Source organism: Cinclus cinclus, chromosome 2, assembly GCF_963662255.1.
Source record: "Cinclus cinclus chromosome 2, bCinCin1.1, whole genome shotgun sequence".
Classification (NCBI taxonomy): Eukaryota; Metazoa; Chordata; class Aves; order Passeriformes; family Cinclidae; genus Cinclus; species Cinclus cinclus.
The window spans coordinates 9362505-9370412 of record NC_085047.1 but is presented as its reverse complement, the minus strand read 5'-3'; positions in this window follow the sequence as shown (position 1 = coordinate 9370412).

The window sequence follows — 7908 nt, the reverse complement described above, 5'->3', positions numbered from 1 at the left end:
TGGAGGAAAGGTGAAAAATCAGAGGAGCAGCTGCAATGGTATAGGCCAGGTATGCACCAATGGGGGCTACAGTTCACAAAATTCCAGAAAATTCCATCAAAACAGCCCAAAATTCCATCAGGATGATGCCAAAATCCCATAAAAATAGTCAAAAAGTCCTTAAAATTCTGTCAAAACAGCCCAAAAATCAGTACAAGTGCCACCAAATCCATGCAAATCCACACTAAAACACCCTAAAATATCCCCAAATTTCCCCAAATTTCCCCAATATTCCATAAAACATAATAAAATTCCATCAAAATACGCTTAATTCCCACCAAACTGCCCACACACAGACAAGAAATACACCCAAAATGTCCCAGCATCCAAACATGTGAATTCTCATAAACTCTTGAAAATATATCCCAAGAATCCCATAAAATTCCTCCAAATTCCACTCAAAATCCTATCAAATTCCCACCAAAATGCCCCCAAATCACTCCAAACATGGACAAAGTACTTGAAGAATCACACAAATTCCCCCAAATCTATCTTAAATATCCCCAAATTCACATAAAAATACCTATTTCACTCCAAAATCCTACAAAATCCTCAATTCCATCAAAATCCATTCAAAATACCACCAATTCCAATTAAAATCAACAAGAGTAATGCAAGATTTATCCAGATCCGCCAAAAAATCCCCAAATTCATTGAAAATATGTGAAAATTCCCATAACTTCTCCCCAAGTTCACCTAAGATGCCACCAAATTCACAACAAATCTACACGTAATTCCCCTAAATCATGAAAATGTCAATCAACTTTCCAAATGCCCCCCAAATATCTCAAATTCCTATAAAAAACTATCCAAACACCCTAAAGTCACTAAAATTTGCCCAAATCCCCTCAATTTCCCCCCATTTCCCTCCCACATCCCAGTCTGGGCTCTAAAAATCAGGATTTCAGCCTTTAAACTGGTTGGATTCAGTTTGAACCAGGTGAACCAGTCAAATTGAGTTTGGATTGGTTGGAATTGGTCTGATCGGTTTCATCTGGTTTGATTGTGGTTAGATTCAGTTTTAACCAGTTTGGAGCTGCTTGGAACAGGTTCAAACTGGTGGGATCTTGTTATATTCTTGTCTGATCCAGTTCAAAATCGTTTTATCTGGTTTGAGCCAGAGAGATCTGATTAGAAATGGATTGAGCTGGTTGCAATCAGTTGGAACTAGAAATATAAAGTGAATGTGCCTGGAAAAAAATAAAAAATACTCTTAATAAGATTGAGCTATAAATGAATTTAAGAGATTGATTTTTCACTATGTGTTTACCATCTTATCAAACAGGCTGCTCATTAAATATTGTGTGTCCCAAGAGTCCATCTCTCCATCTGAAATGCCAAAAAACACACCTTGGCACAAATGCTTAATGACAAATAAAAAAAGAAATTAGCCATCTAAATAGCATTTAATGAGGTTTAAATTACAAAAAAGAAACAAAGTAGTAGTGGGAGAAAGTCAGGAAAAGGATTCAGGTGAATCTTCATCTGGCTTTAGTACACCAAAGAAAAATAACAGGTAAACAGATATTCAGCAATGAAGATGGGAGTATCAGTGCACTGGAAGACAGAAGTTGGTTGGATAGTGGGAAACATCTGAGCTGCTTGTGTATGGTGTAAATGAAACAGAGAAATGAAATATCATTTTTAGATGGAAAAGCAGATACTAAAGAAACAACTACAATCAAGCTCTCTAGGATTTGGTTTTAATTGGTTAATATCAGCAAACATTGGATTTTTGCTGGGCTTGACTGTTACTGAGGATACTTTTTTCAGGATTACAATTTCTGGGCAATACAGCCCCAAGTGTAGACTTCTAGAGAGAAAGTTCCAAGTCCCTAAAGCTGTCCAAGGAAAGAAAGGATAAAGCCACCCAGAAATTACAGTCACCTATAAGCATCAGCCATCAAACCTTTGTTTTACACGTAATTTTAAAGAAGAAAATACAAAATTTATGCCTGAATAGCATAATTATAGCACAAATGTCAAAGCTTATATGCACTAGAAAGTAAAATGTGGAAGTAGCAAAAATAGGGCAAGTAGTACAGACTGACTAATTAATGCCAAGTATAATTATAAAGTGCAGGTATTTCAGGATGCAGTAGTAAACAGACCACCAAACACCTCCTGAGTCAGCAAGAGATGATTCTGTGTTATTTTTAGATGAGGTTTTGGTAAGTGGCAAGGATAGAAAATGAAAGCTGATTGCAGAAAATAACCTTGAATGTGGTGATCATGAGTGAATCCAATTGAAATGGAAATTAATAAACTACGGTATTCTATTCCAAAAAGACAGATTTTGGACAGAAGAGTCATCTGGACTGCACTGATGACTGAATGTAGGAAGTTCAGAACTCCTCTTAGTCAAAAAGTCAAAGAAAAATGTGGGATTCATGCCCTAAGGACAAAGTAAAGCTCCCAACACACTTCTCCCATTTGCACTGATTTGAGTAGCTACATCAAATGCCAGGAGCATTGGAGATGCAATGTACCCACAACTGTTCTGTGTTTGCAGTGCTCCCTGTTCATTTGTGCTCATTCATCTTAGAATGGCAAGATTCGCTCTCAGAAAGCCCAAGATCTCTGTACTCTATAAACACATTTTTCTTTTCTTGATATTAAAAAGCCTGATCTTGGCAGATGTGTTGATGAGGCAGAGTGCCAGTCTGTGAAAAACACTTTGTATTCACCATTACCCAGATTATTGTGTCCTTGCATACTCACAAAGTTGTGGATGTCAAAAATATTCTCATGACTGACCACAAAGAAAGATTTTTTTCCACTTCAATATATGAGACAGAAATAAAATGTCTGGAAATCATCTCTATACTGCACAGATTTTCCCATGTTCCAGCTGTTGTCATGAGACCTCTGGAATAACTGACCACATGCCAAAAATTTTCAAAACCCACTAACAAGCTAAAGATGAATGGAAAAACTTGCTCTAAACAAATACATGATTAGCAGATGGAACATCACAAATCAGTAGCAGAAGAGGATGGTGACTTCTAAAAGAAGTCATTTATATTGTATCCGCTTGCTCTGGGCTTTCAGGAGAAATTTTGTCATCTACCTGCCTGCCCTGTGAGGACCTAAATGTGCAAGAAATACCATTTGTGCCTACCTGACACAAATGCATACACAGCCAGAAGTGACACTGCAGTAAAGGCCTTGACTACTTGTTTGTGGGGTTTTTTTTTGTTTTTTTTTTTTTTTTTAATCAGAGATTATAAAGGTAAAAACCTGAATTACTGGACAATTAATAAGCTAAATTAAAGTACAACAGAAAGTAGAGGAACCTATTTAGCCATTATCAGAGAGGAAGGAAGAAAAACCATTAGATTTACACCAGACACAAATTTATTTTATCATTTTTCCATAAGTTCTCATTCGTTGTTGCCATTGTTTTGAGGAAGCACTGTTTTGGGTCACAACATTCTTGTCAATACCAAAGAAAAGACAAGTGTATCCACATGGAAGTGGACAAACTATATGCCAAAAAGGGCATCCAAAACAAGGGAATTTGTTTATCTGTACACAAAAAGAGGGACATTTTGGTACAGTTCTGTATTTCTCACAAATAGTCAAAATGTTAAATTCTGTATAAACTTATAAAAACATTTCAAAGCCCAGATACCAGTTCAGGATCAAACAGAATGACTGTCCTCTGAAAAATCACAAAATTAGGACATAATTACTTTTTCTGTTATTACATTATGCTGACATAACATCAATAAGAGTAAATGTGAAGCTAAATATATTAATACAGCTGATACATCTTACATTCATAAGTGGTTGTATCCCAACTTTAATATATCAGATTGATAAAATATCAGTGACTAAACCATCACTGTAACCATCCTCTCTCTTGTAACTATAAACCTGCATTTGAACTGAAACCTTCTCACAATTCACTGACTTCTAGTCAGTGAATTTTTATTTTTCTGTTAAAAAGGAAAAGATAAATAAATAAATGCTACAGACTTTAATATCATCTATTTAATTCCATATTAAGGTTGCATGCCAAGCAGGCTTGATTTTTTTTTTAACTATAGATGTATTTAGAGGTCTTGTCATATAGTTTACCATAATTTTAATAAGTTATGCTAAAAAATCATGTTACTTGCTTTCAAAATTGTCAGGTTTGATATTAGCACTAATGGCCCAATTCCCACAGATTTAATAGAAAGCCCAAATATCAGTGGCCAATCTGTCATTAATTTTAACAGGTAGTATGTCAGACCTTTGGTGATATAATCACTATATATGAAAATATTTTATCTCATAACCTATACATATAAAATAAGTAAACAGGATCCTGTCCTTTTTTTACTATTTTACTTTTATTTTGAAACAGCAGTCTTGTGTTTTTCTGTCTCATGATCATGTTTTCAAGCAAAGGCACTGGACAAAGATACTACATGGTCGTGTATACCAAAAACCTTTCCCCCCATGTTTAGATAGGCACAAAACATGTATCATATGTGTGTTTTAGAAATAAATATATAAGTGTTCCACAATTACATCGATGTTACCTGTTTTTCATCTCTTTGCACTGCTTAATTCTTGGATTAGCAGAGGGATTAGATGCCAATTTTGACGTAAATGGCTATTAGTGCAATGCATTTAGGAGAGTTACAGATGCAGGAGAGGAAGGCAAGCAGCTCTGAGAACATCAGGGAAGAAGGAGTGAGAGGGTACCAAACAGCCTCCAGAAAGAAGCAAACTAGTTTGGGAACTAATAAGGAGAGACAAGGTGATCTGTTTCCTTGTGCTGGGGTGATGTCTTCCCTCTTTTGCTACAAATCCATGGGAAGAGGCTGCAAGCAGGACTTTGGTTTCATTTGGCTGCCACTCAGAGGAACAGGAACTGGTCTGGAAGATGTTAAAAGTAGCTGCTCACGGATAGTAGCCCACAGGCCCCATTAATGGTGGATAATTAATTCCTAATGAAAACCTGATTTTTTTTCATTTCTCAGTGTGATTTTACACAGCCAGAAAGAGCCCTAACAGCAACTTGTCCTTATTCATCAGCTCTCCTTGACATGGGAGACAGAGGCCAGGAGTCCTCAAGAATATGAAGTGAAGAGGAAAAATAAATAGTGCTCAATAGGTGAATGCAGTTCTATGAAGTTAGCCGTGGGCTGTGAGCCCAGCCCCACTGCTATAAGCTCATCAGCACTCCGAGGAAGGGGAGAATTCCACCTGGGAAAGACAGAGTGCCACAGAGGAGCTGTGCAGGGCTCCCCTGGGAGCACCTCTGCTGTCCCTGGCCAGAGGGAATTCTCCCAGGGATAAAGGGGGAAGGAATTCCTGCTCCTTGCTGAGCACAGGGGTGGTAACTGCTCACACAGGTGGAAGAAAACCCCTCAGGCACTCTTTGCGTTCTCTTTCCCTTCTGACATTTTGCATCAATAAAAAGTCTACACAAAATGAGGCTCTCGAAAAAGAAGCTGAGGGTTTGAAATGAAGCAGTTACTATTACAGTCACGTTCCCACAGCTTCTGTCCTCACCCAGTAGCAGTTCTTTGGAAAAGGACTTTGTGATACCTTGCTTGTAAATTGTGTGATATAAAATTAAGTTCTTTGCCCTTCCTTGGCAAAAGGAAATATAAAAAATCACAACTATAAATACTGCATCCATGATTTTAAAAATGTATAGCTTTTAAGACTGTGTCACACATGGTGAAAACAGATCAGGAAAACAGATTGAGGCTTTTTAAACCATAGGTTTTATCCTGCCAGCTGCACTTATTCCCACTGTCATTTACTATCAGCATTTTAGTGTTCAAAAAAAAAAGTGTAAAGGCTCAAACATATTCTTGAAAAATAGTATAAGCTGCATACTAATGAAGCCACTCTTCCTGAGGGTCTGTCTCCTGCTATTTGTCAATAAAGACATTTAAGTTTCTATAGTAAATACTGTCTGCTCCTAAGAACACATTGCAAAGCAGCAATAAGAAATAGGAGGATAACAAGTACCAGGCATTGTTACTTTTTTAAGAAAAACACCAGTGACTCCCTCCATCAATTGCCACCTCTCCTCCCCCCAGTATCCTGAAATTAGCACTAATTAATTGATGCATCATTCAAAATTTTGAATTCCAGAATGTGACAACACAAATATTATATAAAGAACAGATCATAAAAACAGCAGAAATATTTGTGAACTGTAAATAATAAAACAGAGAATAGGATTTTGCCATCATTCTCAGCAGCACACAGAGCAATTTTAAGAAGCTGAAGCTGACATCTGACTGGCTTCTTAGCAAATATTACCCCTGGCTGCACTGGCAGATTCCACTGGAATATCTGAGACTGAAACACTAACTGACTGCTGCCAAGCCAGGACTGAGCCTTGGCTTTTATATTGCTACTTACTCTGTTTTGTTCTGGTTTTGTTTGTTGCTTGGTTGTTTTTCTTCAAAAAATAATAATTTGAAAAAAAAAATATTTGCATTTCTGCTTTACATTATCTCAACACACAGTAATTAAAAAAAAATAAAAGTATGTAAATATTTTCCAGTGGCCCAAATAAGATTTATACACTACTATCTCTCATCATTGTTGTTCTGTGCAATAAAAGCCATGAGAAATATGGGAGGGTATGAAGGAAGGGATAGCCAAGAGGATATACAAGGAATTTAGTTTCTATCCCAAAAATAAACAGTGTCATTGCAGTGTGCATAGATAAGCACTGCTCCAGTTCCATTGGGGGTTATGCTGCTCTCTATATGGCATGATATTTATCATTCATTCAATGACCTTCGACCATTTACTTTGCTACACTACCTCAGTTCCTTCACAGAATAAAGGCCAAGTTTTACAGAATTAGAAAATATTAGCTTTTCTCTACAGTAACTTTACAGAGATCTACAATTGCCCTGTAAAGCAGGGCAACACACTTTCACTGTGGTGCATTCACATGGATCACTCTGTGACTGAATTTTATTTTGGTAATTACAGGACTAAATACAATATTTTAAGTACTGATTGGAAATTTGTGTTACTCTGGGAATGAGCCACACACCTCCCAGGACGTTTGAGTAGTACAGGACTGGAAAAAGCAAGTATCCAATCTGGTTCAAATGAATATATGGACATATCCAAGTGCATTTTAAACCCCAGGGCAGAGTTGTTGCTCCTGCAACTCTCTGGAACTGCCCCAGCAGGACAAGTTGGCTTGCAGGAAGGTCCCACCTCTCCTTGAGCAGCAGTAGAACATTTCTGTAAGCTAAGGACAGAAGGCTGAAGGCAGGTCTGTGACTCATTCCTACAGAAATGCCAGCTGCACTTCTGTAAGAAGAGAGAGATGAAGCCATACATGCTGGGATTTGAACAGAGGAATGTGACATTACCCTCAGGAGACTGCATGAAGGTGTTTTACTGAGATTAAAAGGAAGGGGAAAGAAAAAAAAAAAAAACAAAAAAAGCACACCAAACCACTTGGAACATATGAAAAAGTACAGCCTTTGGAGTCCCCCTAGGTAGGATAACACTTTAAGGGCTATTAGCCTCCATATTACAGATCAGCAGAAGAGGTCAGGGACATATTTCAGCAAAGCAGTATATCTCAGCTCAGCAGAAGGAAGCATTTTAATCTTCTTTGGGCCTTTCACTGGGCTAAATCAAATGATGTAAGCAATCATTGCAGAGTTTAGGGAACACGGCTGCACTTTCGGTCCCTGGATTTTTGTGGCTGTTGCCAGAAGTAAATCAAAATTACGGAGCATCCCCAGTGCTAGAGAGAGTTCCCTTGAGAAAGACTGAGGGATCACTTAAGATATTGGAAGTCAAAGAGGGGAGTCATTCTGATTCTGCAATAGTTGAACACACCTGCAGGAGGGCTGAAAAGACAAAGAAGTAATTAGA